Below are 12,168 nucleotides of genomic sequence, written 5' to 3' on the forward strand. Positions count from 1 at the left end.
AAAGTTGTATATGTGTGTATATATACATATTTGTAATTTTAAGTTGAAAATTATATATAATTTTAATTCTTAAATACATAATGCAATTTCAAGAAATAGAATTCTTACTACCTTTAAGTGACAATATTAACTTATGTTCTTTACAACTTTAGGGCAATTTTTTCTCTTTGTGTAAAAAAATAACTTGAAAAATTTCCCTCTAGGATTAAATATTTGGGGAAATTAAAATAAAAATTATTATATGTGCATAATTAATATATTCCTTGGACCCTAATTACTGACATCTTGAAACTACATTCACAGAACAAAATTATCTTATAGTTTAGTCTGAGAATGCCTACTTTTCCTTTAACAACATTGCAGAATCAATTGTTCAGTTTAACTAGGAGATGGAAGACAGCATGCTCTATTCTGTTGTCCTAAAATATTTCATGAATTAACCACAGCAATAAAAATCTTCTCCACATCTTCAAAAATCAGTCGAGACTACCGAAAAATACTAGACAAATTCTCAAGGAGGAGACTAAATATCAATCCCCAGGAATAAACACAGATGTACATAAACAGAAACAAACACCAATAGCCATTTATCAAATTAGAATTTCCAATCCTCTAAAAAGAGACTGTTGAATTACAAGTCTCTCTTTAAGTTCTTTCCAACCTAACAGTTTAGGTTGAAAATCAAATATAGAAAAAGAACATGAAATATAGAAATTTTCTCCAAATTGACTGGAAAATCAAACAAGCAAAGCAACAAGATTGAAAAATGGAGAAGCAGCTTGGTGTAATGGAAAGACGATAGAATTAGAGCCTGACGTACTGGGCACCATGGCACTTACTAGCTAGGTGACCTTGGAAAAGTTATTTCACTTATCCACACCGTAATTTTCTCATCTGTGTAACATGAATAACAGCATCTCCTATTATGAGAACTGAACGTTAAAATATATAGTAACTTTGCCATACTGCCATATGTTCAATGACTATTAGTTCTTTCATTCCTAGGTAATCACTACAAAGTCGCTATGTCTTTTATACTGTTGTTGTGTTCTATTACAGAAGCTACTCTATATACCATGAACTGTCAGAGTCACTGTTCCAACAAGAATTTGTTGGCGTTGAACCATTTCAAGAGGTAGTATACGGTCAAGAACCGATGGTACTGAAGGTACTGATGGTACTGAAGGAAGAGGTCCAAGCACAAATGGATACAGCATTGGACGCGCTCACTTGTCTATGCCAAGAAATTTGGAAGACAGCTACTCGGCCAGCTGACTGAAAGAGATCCATATTTGTACCCATTCCAGAGAAAGGAGATCCAACGGAATGCGGAAATTATCAAACAATTTCATTAATATCACACACAAATAAAATATACTGAAAATCATTCAAAAGAGGTTGCAGCAGTACATCAACAGGGAACTGCCAGAAATTCAAGCCAGATTCAGAAGAGGACGTGGTAGGAGGGATATCATGGCTGATGTCAGATGGATCCTGGCTGAAAGCAGAGAATACCAGAAAGATGTTTACCTGTATTTTATTGACTACGCAAAGGCATTTGACTGTGTGGATCATAAGAAATTATAGATAAAATTGTGAAGAATGGGAATCCAGAACCCCTAATCGTGCTCATGAGGAACCTGCACATAGACCAAGAGACAGTCATCCAGACAGAACAAGGGGATACTGCGTGGCTTAAAGTCAAGAAAGGTGTGCGTCAGGGTTGTACACTTCCATCATACTTATTCACTCTATATGCTGAGCAAATAATCGAGAAGCTGAACTATATGAAGAAGAATGGGGCACCAGGACTGGAGGAAGACTCATGAACAACCTGTGATATGCAGATGATACAACCTTGCTTGCTGAAAGTGAAGAGGACTTGAAGCACTTATTGACGAAGATCAAAGACCACAGCCTTCACTATGGATTATGCCGCAACATAAAGAAAACTAAAACCCTCACAACTGGACCAATAAGTAACATTATGATAAATGGAGAAAAGATGGAAGTTGTCAAGGATTTCATTTTACTTGTATCCACAATCAATGCCCATGGAAGCAGCAGTCAGGAAAGCAAATGACATAGTGCATTGGGTAAAAGTGCTGCAAAGGACCTCTTTAAAGTGTGAAAAAGCAAAGATGTTACCTCAAAGACTAAGGTGCGCCTGACCCGAGCCATGGTGTTTTCAATTGACTAATCTGCTTGCAAAAGCTGGACAATGATTAAGGAAGACCAAAGAAGAATTAACGCCTTTGAATTACAGGCTTGGCAAAGAATATTGAATATACCACGGACTGCCAGAAGAACAAACAAATCTGTCCTGGAAGAAGTACAGCCAAAATGCTCATTCTGTTGCACAGAGGGTCACTATGAGTCAGAATTGACTCAACAACAGCTAACAACAACAACATCATAGAAGTGGCTATATTTTACTTGCAAATGACAGTCAATTCTTTCATCGTTCCTGTTCGACTATTTGGGATAAAAGCTATTTTTAAAATATAAGTTGATGCATTAATTAGTTTCAGTTGTTTTCTACTTTTTACTGGAAACGTATAGGGGCAATAAAAGGTGATACAGCATTAGGAACACCTGATATCCAGTTACATGATGTCAATACCCTCCAGCCAAAGACCAGAGGAACATATCTGTATTTGAACAAGTTGGATTTATCACTTGTTGCAGTGAGGGAGAATACCCACCATGAGGAACTAGGTCTGTCTCAATAAGAAAGAGCAAGCTTATTATAGGATTTGGGTTTTTTTGTTACATGATTTTGTGAATCATTTTTAAAAACCAGTGCTCTGCTCCCCGATTAGATACTGTCAGGAAGTGGGGTAATTCCATAAATGGTATCTTAATAAAGCTTATCTAGAAGGAGGAAAGACAAGAAGGAGGCTAACGCTGTAATTGGTGAAGAAGCAACAGTCACTCATATGAGCCAAGATGGGGGAATGTTTGGTCATTTTTGTGATTTAAACAATAGTTATATTCTGTCTGTGTTGAGGTATGATTATGAACTGGTTTTGTTTTTGCCTTGATCCATCATGGCCACAGAGTGATGTTATCTGATGTTGCTATTTTGGGAAACTGTTCTTGTTCAATGGGAGAACACCATACCCCAGCTGTGAGGGCCAGGCCAGCTCCCATATATGTCAGGGGCCAGTTTTCTCTTTCTCAATAGTGTTCATATTTGAAAGCAAATAAAATAAATATGCACACAGAAATACTTTCAGGTATTCAGTAGCTAACTCAGATACTTTTAATTTCAGTGGAAAATTTAAGTTGAATATTGTAATACATTTTTTTCCTAAGTCCCATTAAGCTCCTTACAGCATATTAGTGCTATCTTTGGAAATCCACTCTTTATTATTTGTAAAATATACACAATCATGTAAACAACACAATTACATATTGTAGTAGTAGAACATTTAATAAACGTATATAAACCATTATAGTTATTAAACTGGCATTATAATAGAAAAATTTTTTACTTTGTGCTTCTAAAATATGTTCCCATTTTTCCAGTTGATTTGTGGGTTAAGGTAACAAAAATAAAATAACTGGGATAAAAATGCTTGGAAAACCTTAATAACTTAAAAAGACTGTAGTGTTATATAGTTCAGGGTCTTATTTCAGATTCCAGTGGGGATAAACCAAAACCAAACCAAACCCGTTGCCGTCGAGTCAATTCTGACTCTTAGTGACCCTATACGACAGAGTAGAACTGCCCCATAGGGTTTCCAAGGAGCAGCTGGTGGATTCGAACCGCGAACATTTGGTTAGCAGCCAAGCTCTTAAGTACTGTGCCACACAGGCTCCATAAATGTAGTCAAACAGTTCACAATCTAATTGGAACAATCAGACAAATATAAATGAACAGATTGCCCAAAGCCAAGGAAAAATAAAAGACTTTATAAATGTTAAGTGTGAAAAGAGTACAATAAGTAATAAAAATTTAAAAGATAAAGAAAACCAGGGCCCATGACTCAGAAAAGTTTCTCTGACAAAGATGGAATTGGAGCTAGAACTTAAAGGACGTGTCAATGTGGACAGGCTGAGAAAGAAGAGAACATCACTGACTGGCACATACTATGTGCTTGCCACCCTGCACGTTCACTTTATATCATTTAATCCGACCAGGAAGACATTAATGGATGCCCAGAAAATTTAAGCAAGTAGTCATGGTTCACACAGCTACCTGTTTGCAGAGTCCACATTTGGGTCCAGGTATTGACCTCAAAGCCTATATACTTTCCATTATACAATGGTGAAGAATATATTGTATCTGAAGACAGACAAGCAGGTGTTATCAAAATTCAGAGAAAAACATGATTAAAGCATCCAGGCTTAGTCCAGACAAATTTGGCTGAAACATACGTTGGTTTGAAAAAAAAAAGTTGGAAAGATAATTTAAGACTGAGTAATATAGCTGAATTTTCTTAGGCATTGAGAGTCACTGATGAGCAGAGGAATGAAAACTGTCAAAGCCTCAGTTTATAAGTTTCCTTACTACTGTGTCAATTAGCCAAAGGGATTGAATAGAAAATATAAGAGTTCAGTTAATTATAGCAACAGTGAAGAAAAACCTGACACACGTTTAGAAACATTTTCTGAGAATCTAAAAAACAAAAGTGTCATAAAAAGATAAAGAGAAAATATTAATGTTCAATTGACTGCAGAGCTTTTATTTCTAGGTTGGATAATTACCTTGGAAGCACTTCAAAAAGCAATTGGATTTTATTGCTTCGCTTTTGTGATCATAGCAAACATGAAAATATATTGTAAACAGAATGCTCTTTTTACCTCTGCAATGTTTTGACAGACAAGAAAATTAATTAAGGATACATGAGTGAAAAGTGAAAGAAGTAGTACATTCTTATTTATTTTATTTAACATTTTTATAGTGCTTACCTCTTTGTCATATTACAAATATCATCTCATTCAATTCTCACACAATTACATGAGGTATGTATTATTGTATCTTTGTTAAAAAGAGACGTAAACTTTGACACAAAGAAGTTAAGAAGCTTAACCAAGGTAACCTAGCTAGTGGATAGTAAAAACCTGGGATTTGAACCCAGATATTAAAGCTTCAAGGACTATGCTTTCAATTCATTTTACTTTGTTGACTCTATTGCTCCTACTTTAAGTGACAGATATAATGATGTGCAACTGTGCTAGGACATATTGAATAAATTTGATTCTGTGTAACTAAATATACATACATATATAGGATGCCTGTTGTGTGCAAGACATTGAGACTATTACAAAAATGAATCCTACACAGTGCAACAAACTGACAGACGAGTGGTGGATCATTTACATTAGCACCAAATAAAAGAAACACTTAAGCATAAATCTAACAAAATATTTGCAACATCTATATGTGGAAAACGACAAAACTCTGCTGTAAGAAATCAAAGAAGATCAAGATAAATAGAGGAGTAGTCCATGCTCCTGGATAGGAAGACAATATTAAAATATCAGTTCTTCCCAACTTGACCCAAAGATTCAACACAATCCAATTAAAATCCCAGCAAGTTATTTTTTGGATGTTGACAAAATGATTGTAACATTTATATGGAAAGGCAAAAGACTCAGAAGAGTCAACATAACACTGAATAAAAATACAGTTGGAGGATTGAAACCACTGGACTTCAAGACTTACTATAAAGCCACAGTGATGTAGACAGTATGGTATTGGTAAAGGAATAGACAAATAGATCAGTAGAACAGAATAGAAAGCCCAGAAATTCACACACACAAATATAGATCAACTGATCTTTCACAAAGGAGCAAAGTCACTTCAAGGGGAAAGCATAGTCTTTTCAACATGTGGCGCTTGAACAACTAAACATCTATAGGCAAAAAAAAAAAAAAAAAATCTAGAAACAGACACCTGTCACAAAAACTAAATCAAAATTAATCGTAGACCTAAATTTAAGATGAAAACTATACAACTTCTAGAAGATAGGCAAAAATTTAGGTGTCTTTGGGATTGGCAATGATTTTTCAGATATAACAATGAAAGCATGATCCATTTTTTTTTAAAATGCACTTTTAACTTATTATATTGTATTTTAAATAACATTATACCATTTTACATATATATTTTAAATATACTTGCATTTCCCTCCTCCAGCCTTCCGTGTTATTGTTCTGTATACCTGTATATTTTCTTTTTCTTTTCTTGAGCACCTTGATCATTTCATTGTAACTTACTCTAAAAATTATATACCTTATTTTTCTTTAGTGGTTACAACAGTGGTTGATGACAACACTTAAGAAAATATGAACTCATACAATTAAAGGGTCACAAACATATTTTTTACCTTGAAGGCATTTGGTGATCCAGAGAAATTCAAATTTTCTCTGTTAGCATTGTGGATTAAGGTACAGAAACAAAAGCCCAGGACCCTTAAAAGTGGGGAATCAACAGGATCGCATCACCACAATAAGCTGGATTCCCAAAGATCAATAGTCTAGCACGTGGGTATTACAGAATTGTATTGCCACTAATGCACATTAAAACCTGGATTTTAATATTCTAGCTTATCAGGGAAACCCAAGCTTTGAACTTGATTAAAATTTTCCATATTTATTGGGAACCTGGTTGAAGTATATGGAAATCTTCTCTAGAGAAAAGTTACCTTTTATCTGTTACCTTTAGAATTAAAAGCAATTCCAAAAAATAATCAACCCAAAAACATAGAGGCACATAACAAAACTAGACTTCATGCATTAGTATAAGCTAGAAAAAAAATTAGACAATAGAAATAGTTCCCCAAGTATACTGAAATTATCGTACTCAGGCCAAAAAGTAAATACGAATATTTTTAAAGAAATAAAAGACAAGATTGAAGATATTTTTGAGGAATAAGAAATCATTAAAAATAATATAAATTTTGAAAACCAAACAAATATTCTAGAATTTAAAAAATTGAAATTAAAAGCTTAATTGATAGGTTAATGGCTAGTTTTAGCTGAATTAGTGAATTAAAAGCTAAATTAAAAGGAATGATTCAGAGAATATGAACACAAATAACTATTAAAAACATAGAAGAAGGTAAATGTCTTAGTTGTTAATGCTTCTATAACAGAAATACTACAAATGGGTGATTTAACAAACAGAAATTTATTTTCTCATAGTTAGGAAGCTAGAAGTCTGAACTCGAGGTGCTGTCTCTAGGGGAAGGCTTTCTCTCTGTCGGCTCTGGAGGAAGGTCCTTGTCTGTCTTGGGCTAACTTCATGCTTGGCAGCTCTCTTCCTCCATCTCTGCTACTCGCTTGTTTAATCTCTTATATCTCAAAAGAGGTTGATTTAAGACAAGTCCTACACTAATCCTGTCTCATTAACATAACAAAGCCTACTCATTCCCAAATAGGATTATAACCACAGGCATAGAGGTTAAGATTTACAACACATATTTTTGGAAGACACAATTACATCTACAACATTCCACCCTTTGGCTCCCCAAAATTCATGTCCTTGCCACATGCAAAGCCCATTCACCCCATCACATCACCCCAAAAGTCTTAAATCTTCACCAAGCCCCAAATCTAATCTTCTGAATCATCTAAATCAAATATGGGTAAAATGCTAGAATACTCCAGCCTGGAGCAAAATTCCTCTTCATCTGTGAACCTGTGAAATCTACAGTACGTCTGCTTTCCAAGTTCAATGTTGGAACAGGCACAAGGTAAACATTTCCATTAGAAATGAGAAATTGGAGGGAAAGAAGGGATAAAGGGCACCAAGCAAGTCCAAAACTCAGCAAAACAATTTATATTAGCTCTCAAGTTTTGGAAACAATCCTCTGTTCTCTGAGAATATTTGGGCAAGTGCCCTGCCCTCCAGACTCTGGGTGTTGGCCACACCCTCTGGATTTTGGGTGCAGTCTCCTAGGCCCTGGGCTTCAGCTCCATCTTCCAGGCCCACGGGGACAGAAACTCTGCTCCCTTTGCTTTGGGTGCCCCATTCTCCTAGTCTATCTGAGTGGGCACTCCACCCCCTTTGCCCCAGCACGCCCTGTTCTTCTGCCCCTTGGGCATGGCAGCCCTGCCCCCTCAGCTTTAGGCAGATGCCCCATCCCCCTGGCACACCTTAACGGCAGCCCCACTCACCAGAACCTTGTTGATGAAGATCCAACTCCTTGAGACCTAGGAGGCTGTGGCCTCACGCTTTGAAGCTGAGAAGGCCCTGCTTCTCATGCTCCTTCCAAGAGTTCTGCTGATCTCTGAGCTGCTCCAGAGATGGTTGTTTTCTTTTCCTGAAGGACAACAGATGTAGCTCCTTTGACTTGTTTCCTGCCTGTGGAATTCCAAGAGGTAGACAGCGTTTTTTCCTTTCGTTCTTTCTCTGTCCCCTTCAGTCTAAGATAATAGGTTTTCTGCTGTGGTAGTTGGTTAGATCCATGAGTCACAGGCTTAAATTCTAACAAAAGTTGTGTAGCCAAGCCCTTGGTGAACATTCTAGGACAAGTGTTCTTATATTGTACAACAGAATTTTCCAAATATTTAAGTTCTGATTTTATTTCGCACAGTTCATTCTTAAGTCCATCTCTTTCCTCTCACATTTTACTATAAGTGGCGAGGAGAAATCACGTGTCCCCTTTAAGATCTTCCTTAGAAATCTCATCAGCTAAATATCCAAGTTCATCACTGTGATTTTTAAGGTTGTGTGTCAACTTGGATGGGCCATGATTCTCAGTGGTTTGGCAATTATGGTGTAGTTTGGAAGTCATATACTAATGTGATCACTTCCATGATGAGAGCTGATATAATGTGATCACCTCCATGATGGGATCTTCTGTGAGTAGCCAATCAGTTGAAAGGGAGTTTCCTTGGGGGTGTGGCATGCATCCAATGTAGGCAGACTTTCTAGCAAGGCTCATGGGCTTTTGCTTGCTCTGGGTCCTGCAGCTCGCTACTGTTTGTCTGACCTCTGTTTCTTGGGACTTGAGCTAACAGGTTACCCGTCGTCTTGCCTGCTGATCTTGGGTTTCTTTGGTCTTCTCAGCCTGTGAGCCATAGCCCTACTGTCTGACCTGACAATCTTTGATTCACCAGCTCCTGCAGCTACGTGAATCAGGAGAAGCCTCCAGCCTTACCGCAGACTTAGGACATTCCAGCCTCTACAACCACATGAGTCGTTTCCTTAATATAAATCTCTCTCTGTATATATTTATACGCTTTACTAGTTTTGCTTCTCTAGAGAACCCAGCCTAAGACAATCACTTACAAGTTATACCTTCCACTAAACATTTGAACATAATTCAGACACGTTCTTTGCCACTGCATAAAAAGCATCGTCCTTCCTCCATTATCTAATCACATGTTCATAATTTTCTTTTAAAGCCTCACCAGAAGCACCTTTCATGTCACATTTCTAGCATATTCTGTTGCTGGCACCATATGTATTCTCTATGACAATAGAAACTTTCTGTATACCTCTCCTCACTTCCCTTGGAGCCCTCACCAGAATTGCCTTCGACGTCCATAATTCTACCAACAGTCTCCTCAAGGCAATCTGGGCTTTTACTATCAGGCACTTTAAATTCTTCCAGCCTCTACCTATTACCCAATTAAAAAATGCTTCCACATTTTAAGTATCTGTTAGAGCAGCAGCCCACTCTTCAAGTACCAAATTCTGTCTTAGTCACCTAGTACTGCTATAATAGAAATACCACAAATGAGTGGTCTTAACAAACAGAAATTTATTTTCTCACAATTTAGGAGCTAGAAGCACTAATTCAGGGTGCTGGCTCTAGGGGAAGACTTTCTTTCTCTGTCAGCTCTGGAGGAAAGTCCTTGTCTCTTTGAGCTTCTGCTCCTGGCCTTGGCATCTCTCTTCCCTCATGTCTGCTACTTACTTGCTTGTTTTATCTTATATCTCAAAAGAGATGAACTTAAAACATGTGTACACTAATCCTGTCACATTAACATAACAAAAACTACACGTCCCAAATAGAATTATAACCACAGGCATAGGTTAAGATTTACAACACAGATTTTTAGGGGACACAGTTCAATCTTTTAAAGTCAGTGGGATAGATGTAGAAGATCCAACATATATTTATATATTTATTCAGACTTGCAAAGCAGGCGAAGACACAGAAGGGGACTGACCTCATATTTAAAAAAGATACTGATTCAGAATTGTTTAGAATTGATCAAAGACAGCACCATAGCTTCAAGAATCCCCTAAAACATTGCAAAGAGCATAAACATCAATTCACAGCTAGGATCAGAGTAAAAGTGCAGAGCTCAAAGCAAAGAGAAAATCTTATGAACAGCCATAGAGCAAATACACAAGACCTTCAACAGAGCACAGATTATTGGCTGATTTCTCATGAGCATCAATGAAAGAAAGATGACAGTTTGCTGGAAGAAAATATTGATTGATTTTTTATAGATTCACTTGCTATGAAATGAAAAGTTTTGTGTCATCTATGTATGTTGTTGGCTGGCTGCCGTCGAGTCGGTTCCGAGTCAGTGACCCTACCTACAACTGGATGAAACAACGCCCGGTCCTGAGCCATCCTCGCAAGGGTCGCTGTGCTTAAGCTCGTTGTTGTTACAGCCACTGTGTCAATCCATCTCAGTAAGGGTCTGCTGTGTTTTCACTGACCCTCTACTCTACCAAGCATGATGTCCTTCTCCAGGGACTGATCCCTCCTGACAACGTGTCCAAAATACGCGAGATGTAGTCTTGCCATCCTTGCCTCCAAGGAGTACTCTGGCTGTACCTCTTCCAAGACAGATTTATATATTTGCACAAAAATCAAACACCTAGGAAAAAACTTAACAAAAGATATGCAAGGTCACTGTGATGACCACGTTGTATGTAGCTCTAACCCTTTTGTCCTACTCCAAAAATTGTTTTCAAGAAATTAAGGAAAGTGGGACTTGGGCAGACATGGCTGTGGCAGGCAGCATGCTTGTCTGCTTCCCACTTTTGTCCTTCTGAATATAAGCCAAAGAAAACTTTCTTTTTACTTTACTAAACTTTGTGATGTTCTTCCCCTACAACAGTTAATGGCGCTGTGAGCAGGATCGGAAGCTACGAATCCAGTCAACTTCGAAGAGACCTGGACTGAGGAGCAGAAGCTGGCAGAGGAAGGTCCTATCTTCTGGACCCACGTGTTTCCACTCCATGTCCCTTCAACATCGACGGGGTGAGTGATCTCAGAAAACGAACCTTTGCTTATTCTTTGTTGTTCTCTTTCTCATGTTTTCTTAAGTTTTGTTCGGCATATTTGTTTGCAAAACCGGTTAATTGATTAAGGAGAATCTTTCTTAGATTTTTGCTGGATCGTTTGGTTAAGAGAGACATTTAGTAACTCTTTAAGTGAACTGCAGTTTAGGCCTGGATTCGGGTGTTTGAAGAGCTAATTCTATTTTCAAACAGCTGTGAGTCGCTATCAGCTGCAAAATTCGGACCTTTTTGAGGCTCAGAAAAAGCCTGGAAAATAGTGCTCTGCTTTGCCAAATTCGCAGGGAGAGGTGGCAGCTCTTGCCTGTTTTGCCAAATTCTCAGGGGGAGGTGGCAGCTCCTGACCTGCGTTTTGATATTTAAGGGAGAAGTGGTAGTTCTGTACCTGTTTTTTCCATTGAATTGAGTCGATCTTACCAAAAATTGCTATATGCACTTTTAGAAACTAGGATCCCCATATCCTTGTTTTGTGTGGTATTATCTGGTGAGTTTATGTGTTCTTTCTGTCTCCTGTTGTTCTAAGAGCTTGCGTCTGGTCTAGAGCATTGTGTCTAAGTTTGTCTTGTATTAGGTTGGTGGCTACGGCTAAGAATCGCTGTATTTTGTAAGGCTAGTCATAGAACCTCAGTTCTTTCTTCGTCCAGAAAAAACTGCATCTTGTGTCTGTCTTGTGATTTAGATTTTTAATAGCTACTTGGAGAAACTTTGATATAAATTGGTCTATTTGAAAAGTACGCTAAGATCTTTATGTTTTATACTATGTCGATCTTAAAAGTGAAACCTTTTTAAGTAACTTAAGCTAGGTATTGTATGAAATGTGTTTTCTTTAAGGAAAAAGGATAGTTTTGTCTTAAAGTAAAAGTAGCAGTTCCAGAACAGTAAAAAAGAAAGAAATTAGCTATCTTTTGTCTTTCAAAATGCCTCCATCAATTTAAACATATGTAAAT

This window comes from Trichechus manatus, unplaced genomic scaffold, assembly GCF_000243295.1.
Source record: "Trichechus manatus latirostris isolate Lorelei unplaced genomic scaffold, TriManLat1.0 scaffold00281, whole genome shotgun sequence".
Taxonomy (NCBI): Eukaryota; Metazoa; Chordata; class Mammalia; order Sirenia; family Trichechidae; genus Trichechus; species Trichechus manatus.